The sequence below is a fragment of the Sus scrofa genome, chromosome 4 (genome assembly GCF_000003025.6).
Source record: "Sus scrofa isolate TJ Tabasco breed Duroc chromosome 4, Sscrofa11.1, whole genome shotgun sequence".
NCBI classification, from domain to species: Eukaryota; Metazoa; Chordata; class Mammalia; order Artiodactyla; family Suidae; genus Sus; species Sus scrofa.
This window is the reverse complement of record NC_010446.5, coordinates 73,131,469-73,147,193: the sequence shown is the minus strand read 5'-3', so window position 1 is coordinate 73,147,193 and position 15,725 is coordinate 73,131,469. Positions and strand designations below refer to the sequence as shown.

General features: G+C 38.0%; 1 protein-coding gene across 3 annotated transcripts in view; it reads right to left on the bottom strand.

Annotated features, from left to right (window-relative positions):
* CA8 (carbonic anhydrase 8) overlaps positions 1-15,725 on the bottom strand; it is a 124,349-nt gene that overhangs the window by 25,022 nt on the left and 83,602 nt on the right. For 2 of the 3 annotated variants that reach the window (XM_021089339.1, XM_021089341.1), the window contains one exon: positions 6,584-7,784. The exons of the other annotated variant lie outside the window; for it this stretch is intronic. The gene's annotated coding sequence lies outside the window, so the exon portion shown is untranslated. Of the gene's footprint in view, positions 1-6,583; positions 7,785-15,725 lie in introns of those variants that run through there. 3 annotated transcript variants of the gene reach the window in all.

Genomic DNA, 15,725 nt, shown 5'->3' with positions numbered 1-15,725 from the left:
AACTGATAGCCTGACATTTTGAGTAATGTGTCATCTTAGACGACAGAGAACTACACCCAGAATGCCCACATGAGGGGCTCCACAGACTGGCTTCCCAGCAAAACAACCCTACCGGATAGAATAAAAAAGAAGAAAAAAAATTAAAGTGTCAAGAAATTTTCCCAAGGACATACAGCAAGTGGAGAAAAATGTAGTCAAGAAAAATCTCCTAAGTCTCTGTAAGATTATTTGGAATTTGAGCCATGAACCCATTCACTCCAGCTAAGCATAATTACATATTTTCTCTAAGCAGGTAGGGCCTGGAAGATGGGCTCTCTTTTCCCTCAATTCCTCATCAAGAGATACTTAAAAGGTTGGCAGAGGCTACATTCTAAGAGCTCATAAGCCCCCTTCTTCCACCCAGCCTCACTCAGAACAGAAGTTCAACACACTAGGTTCAGCGGGCTGACAATATCAGGGCCTTGGCTTATTTATAGAGTGGAAGATTCATGCTGGGAGAGGCAAACCACAAAGACCAGAGGCTCCTACCTAGAACCCCGTTTGCAAAGCAGGACTGTCACTCCACCAGAAAGAATGTCACTCCACTAGTTACTGCCCCACTCATAAGCTCCAGAGCTGTGACTCAAAGATGTTGCCTATGGCGAGAAGCAGTGGACAAGAACAAAGAACACCAAAGCTCTCTCCAAAAGAACGGACTTTATTCATAACTGGGTGTGGGGAAGTTCAAGCTTAAGGATGTTATTGGAAACAATGGAGATTTTGTTGGCAACGAATTAGGAGGAGATTGTTAGCTGTGTGAGGGTAACAAGTTAAACCACCAGCTAGTTTATCAGAGAGAACTAGGGAGACAACCAAAAAGAACCCTCCTAGGATCAGAATAAACCTCAAATCTGGCCTCAAAACTACTGCTGAAAAAGGGCTCCAAACTTAATTGAACCAGATGTAGGGCCATTTATGCCCCAGGGCATTGTCAAAGAGAATACTCAGCTAGGAATTAGTGAACCTAAGAGCTAGGTGTGATAGCAATGGAGGCAAACAGCCAAGCAGAGAGATCAAGGACAGAGACATTCAAAGAGAGTCCTACTAAATCACTGTCATCCCAGGACGACTGTGCACATGTCCAGAGCTGCAGTTCTCTGAGGAGCTGCATCACGGGCTCCACACTGCATGGAGCAACATATGTGATAAGAACAGTCCAGCCAAGTCACAAAACAAATAAACAAGCAAACAACAGCAAAAACAAGCCCACAGGGGACGAAGCGGTGGGGAGGGGGTGAACAAAGGTTCAGAGAAATAGGGGACAATGTTCATATACTGTGAGTGTCAAATAAAGAGAAGAAAAAGACAAAGGTAGAAAATATTTGTTAAAATAATGACCATCAAATCCCAAATTTGATGAAAAATATTAATCTACGTATCTAAGAAGCACAATAAATCTAAGCAGGATTACACAAAGAGATCCACACCCAGACACATCACAGTAAGAATACTGGGTGGGGGTGGGGAAATGGGGGAATGGGAGGAGGGGAGATAAAATTTTGAAAGCAGCAACAGAAAAATGATGTGTCACATTGAAGGGAATCCCATTACATTGAATAGCTGGCATCTCACAAGAAACAGTGGCAGCCAGAAAGCAGTATCATATTCAGAGTGCTAAAAGAAAAAAATTTTAAATGTCACCCAAGAGTCTTACATTCGGTAAAATTATCTTTCACAAGTAAAGGTAAAATGGAGACATTCAGGAGGCATAACTCTCCCAGACTTCAAGAAATACTACAAAGCCACAGTCATCAAAACAGTGTGGTACTGGTATCAAAACAGACAGACAGACCAATGGAACAGAATAGAGAATCCGGAAATAAACCCTGACACCTATGGTCAATTAATCTTTGACAAGGGAGGCAAGAACATAAAATGGGAAAAAGAAAGTCTACTCAGCAAGCATTGCTGGGAAACCTGGACAGCTGCATGCAAAGCAATGAAACTAGAACACACCCTCACACCATGCACAAAAATCAACTCCAAATGGCTGAAAGACTTAAATATACGACAGGACACCATCAAACTCCTAGAAGAAAACATAGGCAAAACACTCTCTGACATCAACATCATGAATATTTTCTCAGGTCCGTCTCCCAAAGCAATAGAAATTATAGCAAAAATAAACCCATGGGACCTCATCAAACTGAAAAGCTTTTGCACAGCAAAGGAAACCCAAAAGAAAACAAAAAGACAACTTACAGAATGGGAGAAAACAGTTTCAAATGATGCAACTGACAAATGCTTAATCTCTAGAATATATAAACACCTTAGACAACCCAACAGCAAAAAAGCCAATCAATCAATGGAAAAATGGGCAAAAGACCTGAACAGACATTTCTCCAAAGAAGATATACAGATGGCCAACAAACACATGAAAAAATGCTCAACATCGCTGATTATAAGAGAAATGCAAATCAAAACTACCATGAGATATCACCTCACACCAGTCAGAATGGCCATCATTAATAAATCCACAAATAACAAGTGCTGGAGGGGCTGTGGAGAAAAGGGAACCCTCCTGCACTGGTGGTGGGAATGTAAACTGGTACAGCCACTATGGAGAACAGTTTGGAGATACCTTTGAAATCTATACATAGAACTTCCATATGACCCCGCAATCCCACTCTTGGGCATCTATCCGGACAAAACTCTACTTAAAAGAGACACATGCACCCGCATGTTCATTGCAGCCCTATTCACAATAGCCAGGACATGGAAACAACCCAAATGTCCATCGACAGATGATTGGATTCGGAAGATGTGGTATATATACACAATGGAATACTACTCAGCCATAAAAAAGAATGACATAATGCCATTTGCAGCAACATGGATGGAACTAGAGAATCTCATACTGAGTGAAATGAGCCAGAAAGACAAAGGCAAATACCATATGATATCACTTATAACTGGAATCTAATATCCAGCACAAATGAACATCTCCTCAGAAAAGAAAATCATGGACTTGGAGGAGAGACTTGTGGTTGCCTGATGGGTGGGGGAGGGAGTGGGAGGGATCGGGAGCTTGGGCTTATCAGACACAACTTAGAATAGATTTATAAGGAGATCCTGCTGAATAGCATTGAGAACTTTGTCTAGATACTCATGTTGCAACAGAAGAAAGGGTGGGGGAAAAAATGTAATTGTAATGTATACATGTAAGGATAACCTGACCCCCTTGCTGTACAGTGGGAAAATAAAAAAAAATTATTAAAAAAAAATGGAGACATTCTTACATAATAAAAACTAAAAGAATTTGTTGCCAGCAGATTTCCCTTACAAGAAATTCTTCAGACAAGTGACCTGAATAATTTGAATCCACACCAAAAAACAAAGAACACTGATAACAGTAATTATGTAATTATAAAGGATAATAAAAATGTACATTCCTTCCTTATTTAAAAAAGTAATTATATAAAACAATATTATATAATTGTACTACTTGACTTAGAACATATAAAAATGAAATATCTTTGACAATAACAACGTGAAGGAAGTAGGTGAGAAAAAAGCAATATTAGAGCAAGAAAGAGACACAAGATGGTAATTTGAATCCAAAGGACCAAATTAAAAGAAACAGAAATGGGAATGAGATTAGTATAAAAAATTCTATAAAAATAAATAAGCATATCTGGGAGTTCCCGTCATGGTGCAGTGGTTAATGAATCTGACTGGGAACCATGAGGTTCCAGATTCAATCCCTGGCCTTGCTCAGTGGGTTAAAGATCCGGCGTTGCCATCAGCTGTGGTGTGGGTTGCAGATGCGGCTCAGATCCCACATTGCTGTGGCTCTGGCATAGGCCGGTGGCTACAGCTCTGATTAGACCCCTAGCCTGGGAACCTCCATATGCCACGGGAGTAGCTCAAGAAAACACAAAAAGAAAAAAAAATTAACTAAATAAAATAAAAATAAATAAGTATATATATTCTCTTTCTTTGCTTGGCTTCTTTAATAGATACACCATTAAATAAAATAATAATTATACTAATATATTGTTGAATTTGAAGTGTATATAGGTGCAATATGTAGAATAGTAATAGCACAAAAAGAGAAAAGAGGAATAGAGAAATAGAGGGGCACCATGTCTAATATCTCACTGTAATCAAGTTAATATAAATTTGAAGTAGATTCTAAAAAGTGAACATGTATATGTAAGCCACAAGCAATCACTAAGAAAATAAACTCCAAAGAAAGTTTTTAAAAAAATCATTAAAGCAACTGAAATAGAACACTGGAGAATAATAAAAGAAAAAAAGAGAAACAGTGTACTGGAAAACATCCAGTTAGTGCAAAAGAAGACAATGAAGAAAGGACACAGAAAAAATATGACACAGATAGAAAACAAAAAGTAGAAAGGCAAACAGAAACTCAGCTATTATCAACAATAACATTAAATATAAATGGGTTGAACAATTCAGTTGAAAGGTAGAGAGACTGTCAGACTGAATGGAAAAACAAGATCCAACTGTAAGCTGTCTACTTCAGCTTTAAAGCTCAAATAGGCTGAAAGTAAAAGGATGGAAAAAAGATAACATCACGCAAACAGCAACCATAAGAAAGCTAGAGTGCTATACTAATACCTCACAAAGTGTTTTATAAATCAAAAATGCTTCTAGAGAAAAAGACATTTTACAATGATAAAAGGATAGCCCCATCAGAAAAGTATAAAAATTATAAACATATATATACCTAACAACAGAGCCCTAAGATACATCAAGAAAAAAAATGACAAAACAGAAGCAAGAAATAGATAATTCAACAACAATAGCTAGAGACTCCAAAATCCTGCTTTCAATAATAGATAAAAATAGGCAGATGAGCAACTAGACCTAACAGATATCTATAGAATATTTACTAACAACAGCAGAATACACATTCTTCTTACATACACATGAAAAACATTCCCCAGAATAAACCATATGCTAGGCTATAAAACATGCCTCAATAAAGTTAAAAGAATTCAAATCACACTAAGTATGTTACAATGAAAATTATAAAGCAACAGAAATTCTGGAATTTATAAATATGTGGAAACTCTCCTAAGACACCACTGGGTCAAAGATGAAATCACAAGGCAAACTAGAAAATATTTTGAGATGAAAGAAAGCAAAAACATAACAAACAAAACTTACAGGATGCAATGCTTAGAGGAAAATGTATAACTATAAATGCCTTTATTTAAAAAGATCTCAAACCAATAACCTAAATTCCCACCTTAAGATACAATACTGGAAAAATGCACTAAATAAACGCACAGCAAGCAGAAGGAGATAATAAAGATTATCCGAAAGTAGTAGAGAAAACTAACAAAATCATATGTTGGTTCATTAAAAGGATCAACAAAATCAGAGTCTTTTAGTTAGACTGACCAACAAAATGACTCAAATTAACTAACAAGCCTGTGAGATCAATGTCACTTTACATACCATCAACTACATTAATTACCAAGAATCAGAGGTGCTTATGTATGTATAAACTATGTGGGGGGAAAAAAAAAAAAAAAAAAAAAAGAACCTTGGTTTTGCCTTTTTTCCTATTAGGTAAACAAAATCCACCCTACATTAAATTTCAAGCTCTGTGCAATTTGTCCCTTATCCCCAGTTAACTACACTTTGCTTTGGGAGGTGCCTTCCCCAATTTCCAGATCCTTCTACTTTTCCTTGCCATGCCACCATCAAAATAGATCTAAGATCAGTCATGTGCACTTTTGTTGACTGACTAACTCTTTCAACTCATTCCTATGAAAGCATCACTATAACCAGCATTAATAGTCTGAGTCTGAGGCACCTAGCAGTGGAATGAAGGGACTTCCCACATTAAAGAATAGAAGCTTCCAGGCAATCTCACTGATGGACACCACAAGCCAAATCAAGTAATTCTTTTCGGTCTTTTGACTGGAAAATATACAGTTAAGTTTGATTGCTTCACTTAAAAAAATATTTTTTGGAGGGGAAATATTAGATATTACCCTGGAAGTCATTTGAATTAGCTTTTGTTGTTATGTTTATTTTGTATTTCTCAAGGACAATGATGGGAGTCTGTAAGAAGCATCTAAAGTCAAGTCCAAGAACAGTCCCCAGCTGAGGAGCTGAGAAGCTGGGGGCCTGTATACTGTTTAGTCCCAGGGCCTCAAAGCAGGTTCTACCAGAGGAGTGCCCGCAGCCCAGCTGGCCTCTCACTCAAGAAAGGCTTCAGATTTTGCCTTTTGATGTGAACTACAAAAGAAGATACACCCACAGCCAATGTTTGGAAAGCATGTGGTATCTGTTTTAGTCTATACAACACGTGTTCAAATACGCCAAGTTTTTTGCAGCCCTGCTTTACCATTTCTTCATTTCTGTGTGCAAGAAACTACAAAACAAAGAATCCAGGGCTGCCTCTGTGGCTCAGAGGCACTGCTTGATCTGCCCTAATGTGGTCCATGGCGACGTGGGATCCAGACCCTTCATCGGCCCCTGCTTCCCTCCTGGGGCGGCTCTGGTCCTCTCGCTCCCTGCCAAAGGTTCCACCATGAACTTTCCTTGCTTCCATTTGCAGAAATGCTTTGTGTGATTTTTATTTGTATTTAATGCTTTCATTATTACAACATCTACTCACCCCATCTAAACCTTTCAACGAATACACTTATTCCATCTGTATAATCGCTATGTCTAACTTAGATACTTGGCATCACAAAATCCCTCCAAAATAAGTCTACGTCATTGAAGTCATTAGTTTTATGCCAATAATTATAACCATAAATAATCTTTATTAAGTACTTGTTTTCTGCCAGGCACTCTACTGCTTTATGTAAATTATCTCATTTGGTCACATCTAACGGCATCTAAGCCTATGCTTAATTTGCCAGCAGCACTTAAAATTAAAATAAGGATATTGCTAGTCACCTTAGAAAGAAACATTCAATACATTGAAGTGAAACCTATAGAATAAAATACTTTAAAGTCTTACAAAATGTACAACACTAAATTATTATGGAGTACTATTAAATATATGCTTCTATCGTGGAAAATAAAGCTATAAAATAAAAATAAAGTGTCCACTTTTTTACTCTATTTATTTATTATACCTTTCTCAAAGTCCTAGAAACCACGGCTTCTAATACGTCAAATAAATATGATTAGAATCCTAGATTCAATTAAACCCTTTAGCTAAGAAATTAATATATAAAGTGATTATCAGGTTTGCGCATTAACTCACAAATCATAACAAATCACCCGGACATTAATCATGGTGAGGGCTGAAAAGTAACATGGGAGAGGATTTTTACTAATCCTTCACATTCCATTTTGAAGCTGTATGCTGTTCTTGATCAGAACTTGCATTTTATTATCAAGAATTGCATTATTCTCCGAATGAGTGAATTTTCTGTTGGAGACAGGAAATGAAGGACTGCTAAGGCTGGCAATGTATTTTTCCTGTCTCAGTATTAATACATGATATATATTCATATTAATAATAACTCCGAAAACTAGTTTCATTTCTTCTACACATAAGCAATAAACAGTATGTGCAAAAATATGAAGACTAGCAGCGGTGATGTGGATATATAATACGGGGTTTCTTTTGAAGGTACAGCCATTTCTAATATTTCATTAGAGCATGTGTACAGGCAGCTGTCACAGATGTCCATCAAAGTTGGATTAGATGAAGACAAACAATGCAGGCTTTGAGGATAAACTGAAGCTGCAGGTCAAAGTCTCCGTTTCTCATCCAAGGGCACTAGAGGACCATTGTCTTCCTCCTTTAGGCAAAAAGAATGAATCAATTATGTTCCTGACATTCCTCCACAGCCAACTGAAAAGTCTTATACAGTCTAACAGGAGACAGCAAAAACTAGACATTTCCTGAGAAAAGGCGGAAATTGCAAAAATATCTTCATGCTCAAGGTTGTCATCGCTACCATTTTTCCATGATGTCTACAATAACTATTTCTATGCAGAATCTATTAATGCAAAATTTCACAGAAATACATATTTTCAACCAAAATAAATAAATGAATGCTGGACCTATTATCTAAACAAAAAAATGTACATGTCATGCATAATAATAAATAAAAATAGAGCTTTTAGCTATTGTCATTAATTTTCTGTGTAGTAATGGCACAAACACCACTTCTTCCTTGTCCCCAAGCAATTCTATTAAATAAATATATAAAAATAAATATAGAATAACACATAAAAACAATTGTACTTTTTGAGGTAACGAATAAACAGTCTTCCCCTTTAGGAAAATGACATTAGCTAAGATTTTAGTTCATATATTTACTCACATTGCCAGAGATGGGAGGGGGGAAACTGACACTTTCACACAGCTGCTAAATGTAAACTAGTCCAATCTTTTGGGCAAAAAATAAAATCCATTAAAATTCACAATGCATATACCTTTGACCCAGAATTAAACTTTTCAAAACTTATAATAGAGATATAATCACCTAATCACACAAAGATTTTATGTGCAAGGATATCCACTGCAGCAAGAAAGTGGAAAAAAGTAAATAGTCTCCTTCCTGGAGTTCCCGTCGTGGCGCAGCGGTTAACGAATCCGACTAGGAACCATGAGGTTGCGGGTTCGATCACTGGCCTTGCTCAGTGGGTTAAGGATCCGGCGTTGCCGTGAGCTGTGGTGTAGGTTGCAGACACAGTTCGGATCCTGCGTTGCTATGGCTGTGGTGTAGGCCGGCAGCTACAGCTCCGATGTGACCCCTAGCCTGGGAACCTCCATATGCCACAGGAGCAGCCCAAAGAAATAGCAAAAAGACAAAAAAAAAAAAAATTTTCCTTTAATAAACTATGATACAATGGAATACTTTAAAATTGTTAATACACGGTGTGTGTACAGATACGCTTATGTAATGGGCTATATGTGTCCACATATGTACACCCATATATTCATATAAATATATATATAATTTCTGAAACAATTTATTAGAAAACTTTAGCAATCTGGTGGCATATATTTCTAAATTAAATTTCGAATAAGATAGTGAGTCATGACCAAATCTTTAAGATTACGCCTCACAGATATGATTTCAAGGGTAAAACAGTACACACTACTTTATCTAAAATAAATAATCAACAAGAAGCTACTGAATAGCACAGGGAACTCTATTCGATATTCTGTAATAATCTATATGGAAAAGCATCTGAAAAAAAATGGATGCATTTATATGTATATCCGAATCACTCTGCTGTGCACCTGAAATTAACTCAACATTGTGAATCAATTATACTCCAATATAAAATAAAATTTTAAAAAATAAAATAAAGATTACACAAAACAAAAAGGAAAAAAGGTAAAATAGGACACTGCTTATGTATTTTTATTTAATAGCTAAAACTCAACAAATTATAAGTCAAAATGACTGACATGAAACTGACTGATGATCAAAAAAGACTCAGCATTTTAGAGCTTTATAAAGGAGCCTAAAAGTCAGCATGTATGAATTTTTTGCAAAAGGAAAATAACCTGGAGTCCCTCATTTCCTAAAATGTGTTCCAACAACACTAGAAGTTGGGTGGAAAAAAATGAATCTATATTCAAAAAGGTTGTAGAAACTCTGGTTTTACTCTATTGAGTAAAATATGCTTCTTTCATACAAAACCATCTCAGAGTTTCTAATATGTGAATATACAGTGTAAATCTCCAAAAGGAGAGTAATATTTCAGGATTCTCCAAATTTATGGGGAAAGTCTTTTTTTTTTTTTTTTTTGGCGAGACCTGCGGCATGTGGAAGTTCCCAGGCCAGGGACAGAACCCATACCACAGCAGTAACCAGAGCCACAGCAATAACAATGTCAGATCCTTAACCCACTGAGCCACCAGGGAACTCAAGGGTAACCTCTTGATTTAACAAACATCTTGATGGACGAAGGCTCTACAGAGACATTTGGGAAAGGCTGGTCTAGAGAGCAGAGATTCCAAGCTCATCAAAGTTATACAGTTTCGTTTTAAGAATGTATCCACTACTCTAAAAATTAATCTACTATGGGCCAAAACATCAATTAGACAAGATAAGTAAGGAAAAATGCAGACACTGTGATGACACAAGATGAGGGCTTACCCAAGCATTTTAACACTGAACACACATCCACAGCACAATGTGAGTGCATGCCCATCGGTGTCTCATTCATTTCCGAAGCTCTAAGGGCTTGATTTAGATGGTTCTCAAGAAACTTGGGATGAATTCTACTTTACCTGAGTGTGGACTCTGCTGGTGAATTTAGGTACTCACTCTACAAGATCTCCCTCATGAGAAAAACTGAAGAGAATGCCCTATGCTTATTGAGTTTTCCTCCTCTTTTTCAAGCAAAGAAAATGTCACCCTCTCAAAGCCAAGGCACTCTGAGGGTATCTATTAGACCCCACCAGAGATGGATGTAGGATCTTGTTCACTGCGAGATACCAGTCTACCTGGGAAAATGTTTCAGTTGATCACAGTATGGGGTGTGGATGTGGAATAAGCAAGACTCAAGTTCAAATCTCAGCCCTGCCACCAGCACAGTAAGGTTTTAGGCAATCCACTCGATCCTTCTGAGCCTCAGAAGACAATACATACTTTGCAGGGATTGGGTGAAGTGAAATATGACAACAGATATAATGTGATAACGGGCCCTCCCGGGCACTTAGCTGAGCTACTAGTGACAATTTCAGTTGATTTTACAGACATCTCACTAGCTAAAAATTGAACTATGGTACGATCTATTATTTTTTATAGCATGTGTTTGGCATTTACTTTTCAGTATTTCAGAGAAAGCTTTCTTGGGACGGAATCAAACTGGATCTCATCTGCACTGTGTTCTCAAGGCCCAGCACAACATCTGGTCCAAAGCAAACACCCCAAGAAGATGCATGTATGTATGCACATGTAGTACACGTGTGCACACACTTGTGTGTATACATACATTTAAAAGTGTAACAAAAGGACAGGAGCAATTGCTCTATTTTTAACTTTTCTATTTGTATCAATATTATACATGCCCATAGTGTATAATATTGGGTTTGTTAGGAAAGCTGTCAGTCCCATATGCCAACAATTTTCTCCTCCTCAATTTTCTTGGCTAATTATCTTATTAATACCATGGAGCTAGTTGGTGTGATTGTTTTTACTCCTTTTGTTTTCTTTTTCAGCACTGTCTGTAGTCTTTCCCTATAGGGAAGGACGATTTGACTGTCTTTCCTCCAGTCAGCCCCCACTGCCCTACACACACACACACACACACATACACACACACACACACCCCACCCATACACTGGAAACCCTTCCCTTCACTCCATCTTCCCCATTTGGGTTGGATCAATATTCAGGTTCTCCCATTGTGATGATACAAATAGTATTCAGAACTGAACTATGTGTATGAATATATCATTAAATTTCCTTCCCCATACAACTTTTTGTTTCCTCTGCAGTGAATAATTGAGTTTTTGTCCACCCTAGTCCTCTATGTACTCAATCCAAAACTACCTACAATTGTCTGACTCTCCTCTTGTGAACGTAAGGCACATCAGGCAGTCTATCGACTTCGTCTTCCTGGAGGAAGCTCCCCTAGAACTTTCTCACTGGGCTCATACCCTCTGTGGCAGCAGCCTCACTGCACCATCATTCTGAGGATCTCCTCTGCCTTTCACCTTTGTCCAACCTCCTGTCTCCTGATCTCGTACCTGTTTTCTTGGCTTGCTCCATTGTGGCGAACTCCATCTTCCAGTAGTTTCCTGGGAAATACACCTTCAATGACCTGGATATCTGAACATGACTACTCAAAGTCTGACTGGGTTACGAATTGTAGGCGGACTGTGAGTTTCCCTCAGAATTCTGAAGGTCATGCTTCCCCGACTTTTAGTTTCCAGTATTGCTGTTGAGAAGTCTGACAATTAAACTCCAAGCTCTTAGATTCTGATTTGTTTTTTTTTTTTTCCTCCCTGTATCTTCTGCCTCATGGCTCAGAAATTTCACAACAATAGTGCCTTAGTGTGGATGCATTTTGATCTACTGCACTGGAAACTCAGTGGGTCCTTCCAACGTGTAAATGTATGTCCATGAGTTCTGAGAAACATTTTCAATGATTTTGTTGCTGCTCCTCTGCTAAATTTTCTCTGCTCTCTCTCCAGGTTTCCTATTATTTGGATAATGGACCTACTAGATGGATCCTCCAATTTTCTTCTCTCCTGTGTTTTGCTCTAGGGCATTTCTTCAATTCTGACTTCTGATTATGCTGTAAGCTTTTTCATTTCTGCTATCATGTCTCTAATTTCCAAAAGCTCTTGTTCGTTTTTTTAAAAAATATTCCTTTTCCTAATAGCATCTGATTCCTATTCAATGGTTGTAAGTTCTTTTCTTACCTCTCTGAAGATATGAATGATTACTTTTTGGAAGTTTTTCTTTTCCTAAGTATTTATGTCTTATCACTTACCTTCTTCTCTTTGTTTTGGGCTCTGACATGTTATAGGGCTTCTTCAAATATCTTTAACTTGCTCGTATCTGAAATAGAAGAACCATTACAAGAAAACCAGAGTGCAAGCTCCGAGCACACAGGGAGGCTTATCTGTCCTGCCCTCTATAGGATGAGCTGTCTGGGCTGATTCATTGGAGTGTTCCTTGGCTTATTCAGTTTCTCCAGAAAGATGCTTCCAGCATCTTGAGAAAAGCCTAGAATTGCCTGACTCTCCTCAGTCTATCAACTCAGGCTATAGATTTCATCCTCCTGGAGGAAGCTCTTCTAGAACCTTCTCATCTGCTCTCCCCAGGACTCACACCCTCTACAGCAGCAGCCTCACTTCACCGTCATTCTGGGGATCTCCTTTGCCTTTTGCCATTGTCGGGTCTCCTGCTTCCTGGATCCCACATCTGTTTTCTGGCTTACTCCATTTTGGTGAAGGACAGCTTGCAGCAGCTTCCACTGGGTAGAGGTCTTTCTGCGCGTGTACTGACGGCCGAGTGGGGAAAGAAGTTACTTAACCACCCTGTTTTCAGTGAGGTATCCTGATCCTCAGTCTTGCCTATGTCCCCTAAGACAGGGACATCCAGGGATCCACCACAAATTGGGAAGGGATCTGGAGATGTAACTGCTTCGGAAACAGCTCTTAACAACAGACACAGTTAGTCTCCTTTTCCTCCAATATCCAGAGGTGTCTGTTGCCACCAACTCCTGGGGCTTTGAGAGATTCTGTCACGTAAACAGCCTTGCTCCTCATATCTGCTAAGCCCATCACCACAACCATCTGCTTTCAGCTTCCAAAATACTGTTGTTGCCGTCTGGTTTTCTCTATTCTTGTAGGTTTTCACACTTCAGAAAAAATCCTCTTTCCTGTTATTTTAATGCACTTCGTGGTGGACACAAAATTAAATGCCTTTTTTGCTTAATGGATTACCATGATTTGACACAAAAGTCCCTTTTCATACATTCGTATATTTTCTAAACTTTTTACAATAACTCTACTCCTTGGTAACCAGAGTACAAATTTACCTGGTAAAACCATCTAAAGAAATGACACTTTGACCATAAAAAAGTAATCAGGTTGACTCTCTCCCCTTTGGGACTTCCTCCAAATACCCACTTATCTATATATAAATAATAAGAAAGCTTAACTATAAAAGGAAATTTTCCATTATACAATGATCACTGTTCCTAATGAGACCCTGAAGTATGGCCATAATCCTGAGAAGTCTTCTAAATCATCAGCTATTTCAATATAATTATAACAGATGCTATCTTTCATGTGACTGTTTCTGAACCTTAAATTATCTTCTATGAAGAGACCCTGGGGAATGAGTGCAAGTCAAATCACCACTGGAGAATTTTCTGAAAAGCTATCAAAAATAAAGCAGCACACGTGCACTCGTGTCCTGCTCAGAGGCCTCTGCAGATCACCAGGCTGCCCTCAGCTCCAGGGAGTTTGGCTCAGCAAATTGATAACCCACTGCTCATGTCCCCTTTTAAGTAAGATAATTCCATGTAAAATCTCCAAAAGGAGAGTCTTTAAAGAAATAGCATGATGCTAGACATCAGAATGCTCTCTTCCTCTGGTCTGCTGGGACAACACTCTGGGCCAGTGTCCCCATACCGCTTGCACCTGCAGTTACCTGTGTTACCTGATTCACTCTCCACACTAGGCTGTAAGCTCCTTCAGGGGGCTCTACCCTGATACTGTTTATATTTGCACGCAGGCCCTAGAATACCGCCATACACAGAAAAGAAGGTTAAAAATAAATGTCCTTCTATCGCAACCAAGGCACAAATAGGCACCTTCTTTTTCAACATGCCCACTAATACCAGGATCAGTTCAGAAGGAAGGAAAATCAAGAGAAATGGGAGAAAGGAAAAGGAAGAGGTCGAGAGTGTCAAGTGCTTTTGATATTTAAAGGACAGAAGGTGGGAAAGATGCTGCAGGATTTGGAAATCAAAAGCCGGGCGTATCAGAAATAAGAAAGGGATACCAGATATCACTGCTAATTATATAACATTATTCTGGGAATTCTAGAAGGCCCAAGAAAATACGAAGTATTAAAATTAGAAGGGAGAAGATAAAATTGTCACTATTTACTGATGTGTTCAGGGTCTACTTAGAAAAAACCCAATCAACTAAAATGTTATCGGAAACTACCTTAGAAGGATAGTTAAGAAAGCCAAGATAAACTCAAGCAATTATTTTTTTCCATAAAAAAGCAGTAACCAATAAAAAAATAATAAAAATGACACTAATCAAAATTGATGATAACAAAACCAATTCTAGTAATAACAGCTTCCATTTATTGAATGCTAACCCCCTGCTCAGCACCGTGCTATGCATTTTACCATATTTCACTTAATGCTCACATATCTAGGAGGTATGTCTAAGTATTCCCATTTCACAGACGAGGAAATTGATGCTGAAAGAATATCAAAAATTTGCCCAAACCGTGCAGTAGCAGGTAGAAGCCACACCCCAGGCTGACTCCAGAGCCCAAATGTACATTCAGTAGCAAATTTAGTCAGAGGAAAGAATGACACAACATCTAAGAAATATGTTTTTTAAAACTTTAACAATAAACACAGATCCATGCATTGTTCCTTGATAAAAAGATTCAATATTGTAATACTATCAATTCTCCTTAAATTATTCTACATATTCAATGCAATCCACACGAAAAATTCTAGCAGGATTCTTTTTCTTTTTCTCTTTCTCTCATTCTTTTTTTTTTCCACCTTCTCTTTCATTCTTTATTTCAGTCCTTCTGATAAAACAATCCTATAACTTAGCTTATTCAAGCTGGAAGAATTAAACATGTGAAAACAGGAAATTCTGCATAAGAGATTAGTGAGGGATCTTGTCCTACCAAACAATGAAACATACACCAATGCCACAAGCGTGGCGGCCAGTGCTCATGAATAGAGGGACTAGTGGAACAGAACTGGAAATTCAGGGATAAAACCAAACATTCACAGAAAGACTTAATACAATAACAGAGTCATTTTTAATCAGACTGGTGAGGATAAAAGTTTGAAAATAATATCGGTGAAGGTGAAGAAGAATGTGTGGTTGGACATATGGTCAGTGGGAATGTAAAGTAATACAGCTCTTAGGGAGAACAATTTGCATACACACAGTTTATAATTAAAACTGTCTGACCCAGTAATCTCATTACTGAGATGTCTTTAAAGAAAGAGATGCATATGTTAACCGCAGTACTGTTGATTATAGCAAAGTA